This window comes from Numida meleagris, chromosome 4, assembly GCF_002078875.1.
Source record: "Numida meleagris isolate 19003 breed g44 Domestic line chromosome 4, NumMel1.0, whole genome shotgun sequence".
NCBI lineage: Eukaryota > Metazoa > Chordata > Aves > Galliformes > Numididae > Numida > Numida meleagris.
In genome coordinates, this window is record NC_034412.1 from 43,438,148 (window position 1) to 43,451,937 (window position 13,790).

A 13,790-nucleotide genomic window follows, 5' to 3' on the forward strand; every position below is an offset into this window, starting at 1 on the left:
TCCAGCTAAATACAATGCACTCACTTTTGCTTTTGTTTCAAAGAAAACGATTAAACAAAAACCATCACCAGGGAGGTGGTGGAGTCACTGACTCCAGTGTTCAGGAAATGTTTAGATATTGTACCGGGGGACCTGGTTTAGCGGGGAATATTGGTGATGGACAGTTGGACTGGATGATCTTAGAGGTCTTTTCCAACCTTGGTGATTCTATGATTCTATGCAAAAGGAACTACAAAAAGTTATCTGTACACAAATGATGCATTCTGACCTTCTTGAACCACACGAAGCCTCATGAGTCCAATTAATTATATTTACAAAACTACCCATATAAGAAGTGATATAATTAAAGCAGTCCTACATCCTTTTGTGCTCCAAACTCAGTAATATAAACAACCAACAGCCCCTGTTTGTATCTAAGGTTTGATAAAATTTATGAGAAGTTATAAACCCAATGTTAATACTTTGTTCGATGGAAAGTGTCATTCAAGTCACTTTTTGTTGAGTAAATTGTCCTGCCTGAGGAAAGATAGCAAATCACTTATTTTCCTCCCAGTTCCAGGCTGCTATTGAAGTACTTGCTGGAGGATCAGTTTTGCAATACCTTGACCCTGCCTCAGTTGGAGCCAAACTCCACACAAGCGCACCCCTTGCTTCAGTTAAGCTTTGGATTGCGTTCTGTCATAAGATAAATTATTCACTGTGATCAGCACTTGGGAAACAGGGCTTTGTAGATGCCACAAAAGAAAGCTGTAGAAAAGGACTGAAACACTTTCAAGATGTAAAAAGTAAAATAAAAACTGAAGCTTCAAACACTACGAAGATAGCGTCAATCAAATATATTGCAGAGACATAACCTTATTTTTATGTGTTTGTTTTGATTAAATCAGAAATACCGATCTGATATCCCAGAAGATTAAAGTTTCCTTATGTCTAACAATGGCAATAAATCATCCGTATCTTTAACACAGACATGGTTTTAAAAACTGCTGAGTTCCCCACGCCTCGGTCACTGAAGTGCAGAATTTTCCTGCCTTCAAATTAAGATCTTTGTCATTTCCAGCTTCCTTCAGGAATCTTTTCTCACAGGTCAGATTAAGATGGCTCTAGTGTGCCAGAATCATCATCAGTTTTTTTTGTTTGTTTAAACAAGCATTCCTGTAGGGATTCTGTAAAACGTCAGTGTAGAAAAAAAAGTTTATTTGTGTCCTTTGACTGGATCAGGGCAGCCTGAAAATTCCTACATTCAACTGCAACAATTCTCTTTCTGCAGGGATTCCAGCTGTTCCTCCTTTCCTTGATTTCACTTCATTTTTAAGCTGTTACAGATACTGTTTTATAAATGGATACATCTCATACATTTTTAGAAATACTTAATATGCATTTTGTGCTTCAGAATATTTTACAGATTGAATCCTCCTCTTTCCACACAGTCTCAGAAACTTCTCCCGTCTTTTTGCGTATCTATTTTTTCCACATATATTATAACATACACTTTATAATATACAATTATAATTTATATATGATTTATATAATATATAATTACTGTATTATACATTATAATACATATTTATAACATCTACATATAACTCTGCTTGCTGGGGTTTTTTTTTGTTTTGTTTTTAGTATCAGCATGTTAGCTGATGGATCAAAACAAGTTTTGCTGTTGATTTGTCTTTCAAGAGAAACATGGCTGCTAATCCATACTAACAAAGTCTTACTCAATGACACAGGACTGCTCAGCCTGCTGGTTTTTGGTACCAGTCACAAAGGTACAACATAATCAGTGTGCTTATTCCAGACTTGGACTATTTCCCGCTACTCAGAACCAAAGACTTCACAGTCGGGTCTGAAATGGTCAGCCCTTTAAGAGATATTAATCATGAAGTGAAGAATAAAAATATTAAAGAAAATAAAATAAAGAAAAAAGAGAGGCTGTCACAGCACCCATGCTTATACACCTGTGTGAGGTGCTCTGCTTCTGGACTCGGGACTGTTTCTCTCTCCACCTCATCACCTGGCTTCCAATTGGCAACAACCAATGTTCCAAGGGGTGAATCCACCTCCACGGAGCAATAGGAGTCTTTTCGATGACACTGACAAGCATTGGATCAGCCTCTTCATGAGGAAACTCCTAAAATTCATATGAATGCCCTAGGTTCTGCTTCTAAATGAAAGCACTCTAATTGAAGGTGTATTTTCTGCCTTGTAAAGGACTTGCTCAAACTTGTTTAAATGAGCACAGTCCTTGGCTCACACCATTTTAATAAGACCCCTGTGTATTAAAGAAGATTATATGACACATGTTAAGGTTCATGTTTGATATCAAATTAAGTATCTGGATGATTTATGGAAAAGAGTTCACCTCCCTTTCCCCCACATGAGGTTTAATACTAATCTTCAACCAGATCTTCCAACACTTTCTGCATTTAGGCCTTCCCCACTTGAAACCCTCAGTGTTGTTTTTATTATCACAAGAGACCAATACCCAGCCCAGCATCTGTTATTATTCCCTTGCCTTCTCTCCCTGGGAGGACACATGAACCTAGCATATATCACTGTGATTACTGGATGCTGCTAAATTCCTAGAAGAAAGAAACATTGCTTTCCTTCTCCCTCATAGAAGGATTTGATTGCACTATTACTCTGTGCACTAATGTGCTGCTTGGCTATAAAGGGAATTGTTGAGTAGTTTCTCTTTTAAAAAAAACAACAACATAGCAATAAAAGCCCCACAAGTTCCATAAAGTAAACGAACACCCACCATTAGCTCTTACCCACAAGGATAAGCATGACAGCTGTATTGATAATGACAGGCATTTGGCTGGAAGCACTTTGGGAGGCAAAAGTGTGAGTTACGCCTCCCTCTATGCAGCAGGATGCTGTGCATTAGCATCTGTCACTGAAAGCAAAGGCAGGTGATGCTATAGGTCACTCACCCCTTCTTGTTGTTTCCACTGACAGAGAAGCTTCACAGGTCATCAGGGACGTTTTGGGAACCGATCTCCTCAGGCTGGAACAGGAACTCACTGCTGCACCAGACAAAACTCAGCCTGCCTGTTTCACTCTTTCCATGGAATCAGAGCTGTGCTTTCAAGGGCATTTATCTGTTGTGACCCTAAAATCTCACTTCCATTTGTTCTTCCTTTGGATGCCGCCGTAATCTACTGGAACATGGTATAAACGGATATAGGGAGTAAGTCTTAAGCTCTCATAGGCAACGATCCCATCCAGAGCAAATAGTTCCAAAACAATGAGTACATTTGAATATAAATACACTTTCAGGCTTCTGTGATGAATTTGAATTAACAGTCCTTGTGCAGAGACCTGACATGAATTAACCACATGTTGGTAGTACAACAGACCTTGTCCTCAGCAGCTGCCAGCAAATCCTAGTACTACTCATTGTCTGAGTTGTTACAGGACAAAAAAAGGTGTTCCAGTAAGATTTATTGTCCAAATAGCTGGGCTGCACTGAAGTCTTGGTATTTACACAGGATTTCAGTACATGTGTATCACAAGGCTTCTACAGATGGCTCTCCCAAAATAATTTCACAAGGGTTAAGTTGCCTACATGCTGAGACTGCTTGCTGTCCTATAGACAAATAGTCTTTTATTACTTTTCTCCACCATATGCATGTTTTTCCTTGTCCAATGGAATGACGGTAAATTCTTAGGGTCACAGGCTGTCTTTTTGCTCTACATTTTGCTGTATTCAAGTGACAGGAACATGCTGAGTACCTAGGGTCTACAGGCCAAACAAATTACAAATAGAAAATTCAAATGATTTGACTAAAAGTACACAGAAAAAAAAAAAAACAGACAAAAGCTTGTGACAGCAGAGGACTCTTCTCTCTTTTGTGTATGTCAATAAATAGTTTTTTTCTTCAGTCCACTTCAGAGATTTGCCCTCTTTAGCCTTCTCTTGGACTCCACTGGTCACAGGCTGATTACATGGACATAGCCTACCTACTCCAAGGAATATCAGCAGCCTTTCTACCTATGGAACCACTTAAAGTGGAATCCTAAGCCTTCAGGTTTCTCTGCTGTAAAATTTCTCTAGATACATTAGCTTAGAAGAAGTTAGAAACATGGTCCAACAAAATTTTAGGAACATGCATTTTGTGAGTTTTTCTTGCATATCTCCATTAAAAGCAGCTGCTCAGTTAAATACTATCTATTTCTGCCTTTCATTTGACAAAGTCATTTTAGAACAATGTTCTGTTACTGATAACAATATTATTCTATATACTTTACTGATAAGACTTTAAACAGAAAACGACAGTGTATATTACAGGCAATATATCCAAAGAATTACAGATGACATTTTATCTGTTCACAGAATGCTGTGCACATTTCTTTAAACTATCTTTGAGAATCTAGTCATCATCTAAGTATTTTTCAAAATCTTATTTTAATGAAACACATTTGGAAGCTCGTTTTAATGAAACACATTTTACCTTTGCATGCACTGAAATAAAGTAGGGGTTTGCTGAACTGCATGCTCCCCTTAAAGGAATCAAAGGCAGAAGACAGTTTCATCACAAAAGCAGTAAAACCACCTGCACTTCCAGTTGTCTGTCTCATCCTTCTTTCATTTCCTCTGCCTGACAGCAGGTCACTTTATATGTCCTACAAATTAAAAAAAAACAAACCTAACTGCTCCTCATCCTTTGAAACGAGGATTTAATTTTGCGTTCACTGTTAGGCACTGGGCTTTCAAAGTATAGCCTGGTCGGCTAACATGCTGGCCTTTTGCATCAATGCCCTTCTAGCCAACTGGCTAGCAATCATGCTGTACACATTAAATATTTTTACAGCATAGTCACATCTATGATGAAGCCACCTATCTCCTTCCAAAGCCAGGGAGGCACAGGAGAGCTGCTGCCCTCATCTCCAAGAAGAGGCATGGCAGTAAGGAGGATGGCTGCCCTCCTCAATGGGGAACATTCCTGGCTGCACGCTGAACTGACCCCACAAACACAAGAAAGATAAGCCCTCACTCTGCACATGCTTTAAAAGGACATGTTTAACTAATGCAAAGCAACTACCAAACCTACCACCATCTGAATGCTATACAGTCGCTTAATGTCTCTTGACTTGTTCCCCAAGTACAGATAAGACAGTTTCCCTCTTCATACAAAGCTTGATTATTCCAAAATTAAGGGCAGGAATTTTAATAACACATTTTGAACTTCGTGTTCCATTAGAACTCCTTCCTGCTCCATTTGGATTTATTGGGGTTGCAGACAACCCCATAATTCTAATAAAAGTAGTAAAAAGTTTTAAAATATAAAAACAATAAAAATTTTTCCAAAGCTCATTGTCAGCCAGAAACATTCTGTAGATGCTCTTATTAAACACTTTTTATGAACTCTTTGTAAAATCAAAGTATTGCCTTCACTTCCATTAATTCTCTATTGAAATGCCTGTAATGAATGGAACTCTGCTTAAAAAGATAATCATAAATTATAAAGACTATCAATGACAAAAAACTAGAAGAGATACAAGGATGACAAATAGGAATTTACAGGATGCAATAAACTAGATACACACTGTTGCATAGCTCAGGCAGGACTTCCATAAAACCTGCACAAAGTTATTATTGATTTAAATGGCAACAAGTTTAGACCAACACTCTGAATTTTTACAGATCCCACTTCGCAGAAATTTCAAGGAAAATTACTTCCTTCCTAGGCAGGAAAGTGATCTCTGGTAAACTGTGTACAGCCTGTCCCAATGTGGGACAGTTCTCTAGTATAATTTTTGTCTCCCAGTCACCAAATATAAAAGGTGGATAAATCTTATTAGTGAAGGTCACTACATTTGTTACACTCATACTTTATAATATGCACACATTAGTTTTTATAGCAAGAATATTATGATTACATCTCCACCCAATCTTCTGTATAAACAGTCTTCAGTTTCTTTTATTGTAGGTCCAGAGGACCTAATCAAACTCCAGGAAAGTTATCAAATTCTGTAAAGAATTTAAAAAACAACACAAAACAAAACATCCAAAAGCTCATGGCTGAACACACCAAATGAACTAAATAATGGGAAACACATTTACAACATCCTTTAATGGTAAGCCTATCCAATTTGTGATTTAAGAGGTCAAACTATTGGTTATTTTTGCGTTCCTGGTAATTTAAGAAGCAGCAGACTGGGAAATGTGTACTCACAGGCCTTATAAAACTGCCTTCCTTATTTTGAATAATAGACATCTATTGTAAAAAGCTTACTAGTGGAAAAGCCCCCCTCCATGTTTACACACACTGGCTGGAGAACCCGCTGCCCATGAGGCTCACAATGAAGAATGAGTGTTTAAGGAAACAAAAGAAATCAGCCACAGAAAATCCTGCCACCCATGTCTCCGGAAAAACGAATTGCTCCAAGAGCTGGGACAACAAGAATTGCTGACACCAGATGGTAACGTTCCCCATGAGAGCACGGTGCCATGATCCTGCCCTGAGAACAAGGGGTTTTCTCCAGGGCCTTAACAGTCAGGCAAGCAAGGGGAGGGAGATGAGATGGGAACACAGCTATGGCTCTCAGCTGGGGTAGCCCCAAAGACTTCTGCTCCTGTTGCACCAGCTCAGGCTCCAGCCAGCCCACCCACAGAAACCACCAGCCTGGCTGAAGTGGATGTCACAAGACTTGAGGGCTGTTACGTTGATTCAACGGATTATCTCCTCCTATGCAGAAAAAAAGTGAACTGAGGTAGCCCACAACATGTTTATAGAATATGTGAAATGTTGAAGGTGCATGATTGATTTCTTTCCCTACTGAAGGAGGACAACAAAAATGACTCAGACAATAAACAAGCATCCCTGCTACCTTCTAAAAAGAAGATCATTAAACGTCCCCTGCACAAATCACTCAACAGATTTTAGGGAATGGAAGCTGGCTGGGGAAATCAAAGAGAAATTAACAGATTTTAATCACTTTTCCACTGCCAGTTTAGGGACACGGTCTGAGTTTAATAATTTCATGAGTTGGTAACTCAGAATTATCGGTCAGTGAATAGTGCTAGTTGGAACATTTCTAATTAAATTTAATTTAGTCACAGCCAAACTGGGCATTGCTCATTTGAGGTTTTCCACTCCAGCATGGGTTTTTAATATATATGTATGCTGGTGGTTAGGATGTTAACTTGAGGCATGGAACAGTGAATTTCAGCTCCATGTGCTTCCTCCTTTGGGTCGATCCAGCCTCAGAAGAAACAATCTGCTTGAAATTAGCAAGAAGAGGCATTTTGAGATCAAAGCCTGTATTGTAACCACCAGGCTTCAAAGGATCCATTCCCTTAAAATCAAGAAAGTCAGGTAGCCAAACAGAAAATGAGACAGGAAGACATACTGGTCATTTGGCAAGGAAGGGTTTGCTTTGAGGAGTCAGAAATTAAAATGAATGCCTCTCACTGAATTGCTGTGCAGCTTATACAGTGGTCACTATTTTGTTAACGTGAAAATCACAGCAGTCTATGACTTATGTGTCTGTTGGAGTTCTGGTATATAAGCAAGTAGAAGCAGCAGGAAATGGAGCTAAGTTCACCATCTCTACACAAATGCAGATTTAAAGTCAGTTTAATTTTAAAAAAAATAAAGCCAATATATTCCATGTTCATCATTGATTTTTAAGTCATTTCCAGGCTAAGTCTCAAGATTATTTTAATTTAATGGCTGACAAAGCTGAAATTTGAGTACAAGGTAATTTTAACAATTCCAGAATCACTCAGACTCTGAAATCTTGTTAGCAATCCTATCCACAAGAGCTAAGCCAAAACAAGGGACATATTTTTTCCTGCTTGGGGAAAAAAAAGAGGCAAATTGCAGCACGTCCTCCCCTCAAGCAAATGCCAAGGCTAGCATTGCTGTTTTAGAAACCAGGATAAAAAAAACTTCATTCTCCAGTCAGTCACATTTTACTTTTTTTCTTTAACCTTGACCTCTTTCATCAGTCATGGCCTCTGTGAACTGTGCACTCTGACCTGTTTTTTTTCTTTTTCATCTTTATTAACTCAGCTAAACTTACCTCTCCCCACAATGTCAAACTTGCTAAAAAGAAAAAACAACCATCCTAAAAAAAAAAACAAAAACAAACAAACAAACAAACCAAAAAAACATTCTCCCAGATGAACTGACATGACTTTCTGTGTGGTTCTGTACGTGGAAATGGTGGGGAACTCCTGCTTGGGTTGAGCTTCTTTTAACTTTGGTAGAAGCTTGCCAGCAGAGAAGAAAACAGTGATGATACAGCCATTGCTTTTACAGAGGATGAATCAGCACCAGCTCTTTCCTTGTCTCTTTCTTTAAGCCTGATCAGAAAGCCAAGTGAGAAGAGTTTTGAAAAGCTATGTTTCTCAGGCAAATGTTTAAAAGCATCTAAAGGCATTTCATAGCTAAACAGAGGATATTCTATAAGTTGCTTAGGCTTTTTATCCCAATACTATTATTTTTTTTTGTGTAGAGATGGATATGCTGGTCTCAGATCCAGGCAACATTTCCCAAAGTGGTTAAATAAAACTTATAGATGTAATAGCAATTTGAAGAATTAAATAATCTAAACATATTATGAGACTGTAAATCTTTCAACTACTCATATCTGAGGTAAATTTCTGTTATACAGAAAGCATAGATAGAAACCTTGCCTGAATAATGGCAAAAGCATACTAAAGCAAGAAAAAAAAAATGTTCACCTATAATTGTCCAAGTCATATGTGAGCTGTTCCTGCAGTAGAAGCCCAAAATTGGGAAATTATAGCATAATCTGCCATTGGCCTTCTGTAGGCTAACTTGCACTGGTAACTGGTAATGAGCAGAGGTTTCACCCATTACTTTCAATGGCAAGAAAAACAGTCAAGAAGTGGAGATGCTTTGCATCCATTACTCATTCAGGGCATAAAGACGATGTAAAGATGCTTGAGGATAAACAGAGAAAAGTATAGTCCATTTCTGCTCAGTGAAGAGCTGGCCTTCGTTTTGAGCTCTTGGTGCACCTGATCAGCTGCAGTTCCCTGATATTAGAAAAATTTAAGCCTAACCAGCACAACTTCAGTCAAGATAATTTTCTGCTAGCTGTAACTGCAGAAATGAAATTGGCAGCAATGTATCCTTTGCCTCTGCTCTCGGTGGACAGTGATAGGGCTCAAGGGAATGGCATAAAACCGCATCAGCGAATGATCCGCTTGGGTGTTAGGAAAAGGTTCTTCACCAGAGGGTGGTGGGCATGGAACAGTCTCCCCAGAGTCAGCCCCAGTGTCACGACCCCAAGATACCAGAGCTCAAGGATCGTTTGGACATTGCTCTCAGATAGAGAATTTGGATTTCAAGTGATTCTTCGCGAAGCCAGGAGTTTAATTTGATGATCCTTGTGTGTCCCTTCCAACTCGGGGTATTCTATGATTCTATGAATTTGGGAAGTCATCTTCCCACACCACATTGCCCAAGGCTTTCTTCCAGCGTTTCTCCTCCAAGGATGGAGACTGAATAGCCTCTCCAATCAAGCTCCAAGACTTGACTGCACTCATTTAAAAACGTTTTTCTGTCCAATGAGAATGTGCTTATATTTAAATTTATGTCTTTCCTCCTCCTGCCACGGAGAGAAGGAGCCTGGTGGCATCTCCTTGGTAGCTCCTGACTAGGCCTTTGTGGGCGCTTGCCCTAGTGTCCTGACCATCCTGGTGGCCCTCTGCTGAGCTTGCTCAAGTCTGTTAACATCTTTCTTGTCCTCAAGCCCCAAAGCAGGACAAAGTACTCTAAATGTGGTCTAATGAGTTCTAAGTAAAGTTTTCTCTTTCATTCTTCTCCTCAACAACAAATTAACATTTCCAACATTGACAGTCACCAGAACAAAAAATTCCCATTAAAACTGCTTAAAAATATGTCAGCCTTTTCATGAGCTTACCCCTGGAGAACACTTTCAAAGTCAATAGGCTGAACTGCAGCTAGAGATGATTTGAAGTTAGTACACTAAAAAAAAGCAAAAAACCAACACCCCTAAACCTTGCTCCAGAGCCTGCATGTTTCTCTCTACACAAATAAACATACAGACAATGACAGCTCTTTGATGGGTGGTGGAGCCATGCAATGAACTGCATATTCCCAATGTGCTTTTGACCACAGCATATGCACTTTGCCAAGATGTCCTTGCCAGTTACGAGCGCTTGTCCTGATCCTTGAGCAGCTTTAGGTGGCCGCCATTTCTAATATCCTGTCTGATTTATGGTTTTCCTCCTGGGCAAGGACTTCACAAATTGACTTTGGGTTTGGACCTACAGTCTGACATATGTTAAACATCACCTAATTTTCAGGTGTTGTGGAGTATAGGAATTGTGCAAATAATTACTTTTTTGGATCTATTACTGAAGTTATTAAAAATAAGACTTTGATTTCTCAGCATTTTTGATTATTTATTTTCCCTATGCTTGTAATACATTTCTGGCAACTGCACACGTCTTCATGCATGACAGGAAAATTATGAAAGCTCTGATCATACAGAAAGATTTATAAACCTGTTAATTAGTTTTGTGGATCACTTATTTTAATCCTAAAACTTAGCTGACCTATATATTAGCCCTGTGAACAAAGGGAACAAACATGCCTAAGAGTAGCAATTATCTATTTATTTGGTTTTAATATAAGCTGAAGCTAAATTCTTGTCTGTTCCCTGGACATCGTTTTAGGACTAATCATGGTGGGACACAATTATGATCTGCAAGAAATTGAAAATACCTGACTCCCAAAGATTTCAGCAGGTGTTGGACACCCTTTACATTCAACCCCCAACTTCTTGCCCAATATCTGGGAATAAATTTTTAAATTATAGTGGATCTGTTTATAAAAGTCTTTTATAATTGCAAGGGTAGTAAAGCTTTGCATTAACATGTCACACTGACACCTCTGTACTGTAGCCTCTTTCCCTTGATGAATTACAAACACACATTAAAATTTCCTGCCATTTAAGAAGAATCATTAGTAGGAACAGAGAGAATGTTCTTATAATCCAGAAACTCTGCCTCTGTCTGCCCTCCAGTTTGTCTGGGCTCTGGTACAGCAGTTTCCACCTTCTCTGCCAGAGTTCCTGGGCGTCAGCAGGGAAAAAAGTTGATAGTTCAACTTTCATTGCCCATGCTCAATGATTTCTTGAAAGATCATCCTTCTCAGCAGCTTTGTTAGCAGCTGACTCAGTCATTTTAGCAAAAGAAAACAATACATCTTACATTAATTCATTCTTGTACAGGTAAACTTGAAATTCTTGAATGAAATTTTCTCATAATTGAATTTATTTTCCTGAGATTTTTCTCTTGAGCAAGGAGCACGGAAGGCAAGAAATGAGGAAAAGGCTGTGAACTTCAACACTGAAACCTTAAGTTTAATGAAGAATCTCTACTAAAAGCACCTTCTAATAGGAAGTGTTAGGCAACATGAAACTATACAGGTTATTTCATATTTACAAAACAAAGTAGATGAGCAGGAAGCTGTCTGTAAAGGCTACATGCAGTTTTGGTTGTGAGCTTTTTTTTGTTGTTTTGCTATGTTTTCCAGCTTATGCTTCCCACAAAAGCTCTATATCTGCTGAAGAAATGAAGGTTTCTTTGATGCATTAAATTTCATATATGGCTGACACTAAAATATAAGACTAAAAATAATTTTCTCATGTGGTTATTGTGAGTGGAAACTGGCTATGAACAGCCTCCTTGAAAAGCAGGCACGTCTCCCTTCTACAGTTAACATTACAGGAGGAAATGACAGGAACAACATTTTTTGTACTATTTGAAACTGCCTAGTTTGTTTCTGAAGTATTAGAAACAAATGATAAATTCTGATAATCAAAAAGCAATTTACTGTGTCAAGTAGAGTGTTCTCTTGCTTTACTAGGGGAACACCTGGAAAGCACATCTTGCCTTAAGTTTCAGCTTAAAAAAATAAATGTAATACATGAGTTAATGGCTCTAACTCTAGTTTCATAGGCTGTACAACATGTAAAATTTAAATGAAATTTTATAGAGGCACATGAAGAAACAATACATTGGGAACATTCAGTATTACCTTCCAAATGAGACAATGTTTTCCAAAAGCACTGCAAGCTTTTCTTAAGCCGTGAACACTAGCAAAGTGCTACAAGCATCCAAAAATGAGGCATCTAATCTGGCATTTGTACAAATGGACATTACACAGTCATGTCAAAAAGTGTATCAATCATAACAATGGAAATATAACAAGTCTACTTTTTAATTCACTGCACATGAAATATCTTTATAGTGTGTTTCATATCGCTGCTTCTTATCCCAATTATCAAAAATCTTTCCTCATTCAATATAAACATGAACACTATACCCAAAACTGCAGGTGTCTGCCAAAGAAGTTACTTCATTGTGGATATCAGTTCATAGTTTCAAAATTAATACTTACTTTGGTTTGCCCTAGGCTTTTGTTTTTATTTTTTTCCATTTAAGACAGACCTGTACACAGTCACCTCATGAAAGCATGCAACGCTGGTCTGAAAGTACAACAGAAAAAAGAAAACCCCATCAAAGGTAATTAGTTTTGCCTTCTAAAGAGCTTTCTTTTTCTTTCCCCTTCCCCCTTCATTTCTCCCAAATCAGTTCTTGAGAACTCTTGCAGTACAGCTGCTTGATAGCACCAGTTATATGTTAAGAACTTAAAGTTAAAAACTTTCTTGACTAACATTAGCAGGGCAATTTTAGGGTGAGTAGGTTTAGTTTGTATGCTTAAGTCCATGGTGTGGGAAAGAATTAACAGAATAGAAGTACAAAACCACACAAAACAATAAAACATTATCTCTCTAATTGAAAAATGGTTTGTTTTGCTTTCTATTTTTTATATTCTACAGCCTGTTCAACAATCACAGCATTCAGAAATTATTAGTGACTTCAATATGACATTTCATAGCTTCTCTGTGTGATTTTAAAACACTTTCATCACCCATTTATCAACTTTAAATGCATCAACCACCTGCTAAACCACCAATGCAGCTTTAAAACTAACAAATCACTTTTCACTCATGTTTCATTTACATAGGTCTAATAATTTGATATTTCTGTTGCATATAAATCTCTTCAGAGAAGACGAAACCCCAGGTGAAACCCCAGAGCTAGAGGGAAGCTGGTATAGCTACGGACAGTATATATGAGACACTTGAGTAACTGGATAAGGCCTTTTGGGCATATCACTGCTGTGTGACCACACAAAGGAAGCACCTCTTCCTGCACCATCATCAGAAATATTCTATTTGTCATTAACCTTTTGCCTATTAGGTGGCATTTCCTGATGAGGGAGCGTTAATGGCTCTCACATTAGCACATGCAGGGAGCATCCATGAGTGACGGGTGAGGAGAGGGTTAAGTGAGTTTCTTTATGCATATGGTTCCTGTCTCAGCTGTGAGATCAGTTATAGGTCCTGGGCCAAAGATAACAGCTAAAATATAACAGATGCTGGTGCTTCCACAGCTGAGGTAAAGTATTTCCTTTCATCCTCACTAGTCACTGATAATGTCCCAATTCTCTATTCAGTGGAAATGTCAAGGGCATGAGCAGGTTATTACAATGTGAAATGAGCGATCTGTTTAAATCGAGCCCATGCCTGCAGAGAGTGTGATGTTTCCCCATTCCTGAAAGACTAAAACTTTGAGTGGAGTAGACAATGGTGCACTTGCAAAGGTGGCTATTGAATGCTGAAAGCCAGTATCCCATCTAACAGAGTACCAGTGGGGAAGAAGGCTCAGTCATCCTCATCCAGGCATCAAGGCAATGTCATCTGCACAGGGC

At 38.5% G+C, this 13,790-nt stretch overlaps 1 long non-coding RNA gene across 1 annotated transcript in view; it reads right to left on the bottom strand.

Annotated features, from left to right (window-relative positions):
- Positions 1-12,507, bottom strand: part of LOC110398273 — a 61,657-nt gene extending 49,150 nt beyond the window's left edge. Inside the window, exons 1-3 of the long non-coding RNA XR_002438297.1 lie at positions 12,414-12,507; positions 4,458-4,629; positions 2,937-3,164 (exon numbers count right to left, since the gene is read on the bottom strand). This is a non-coding gene — a long non-coding RNA (uncharacterized LOC110398273). The remainder of the gene's footprint in view (positions 1-2,936; positions 3,165-4,457; positions 4,630-12,413) is intronic.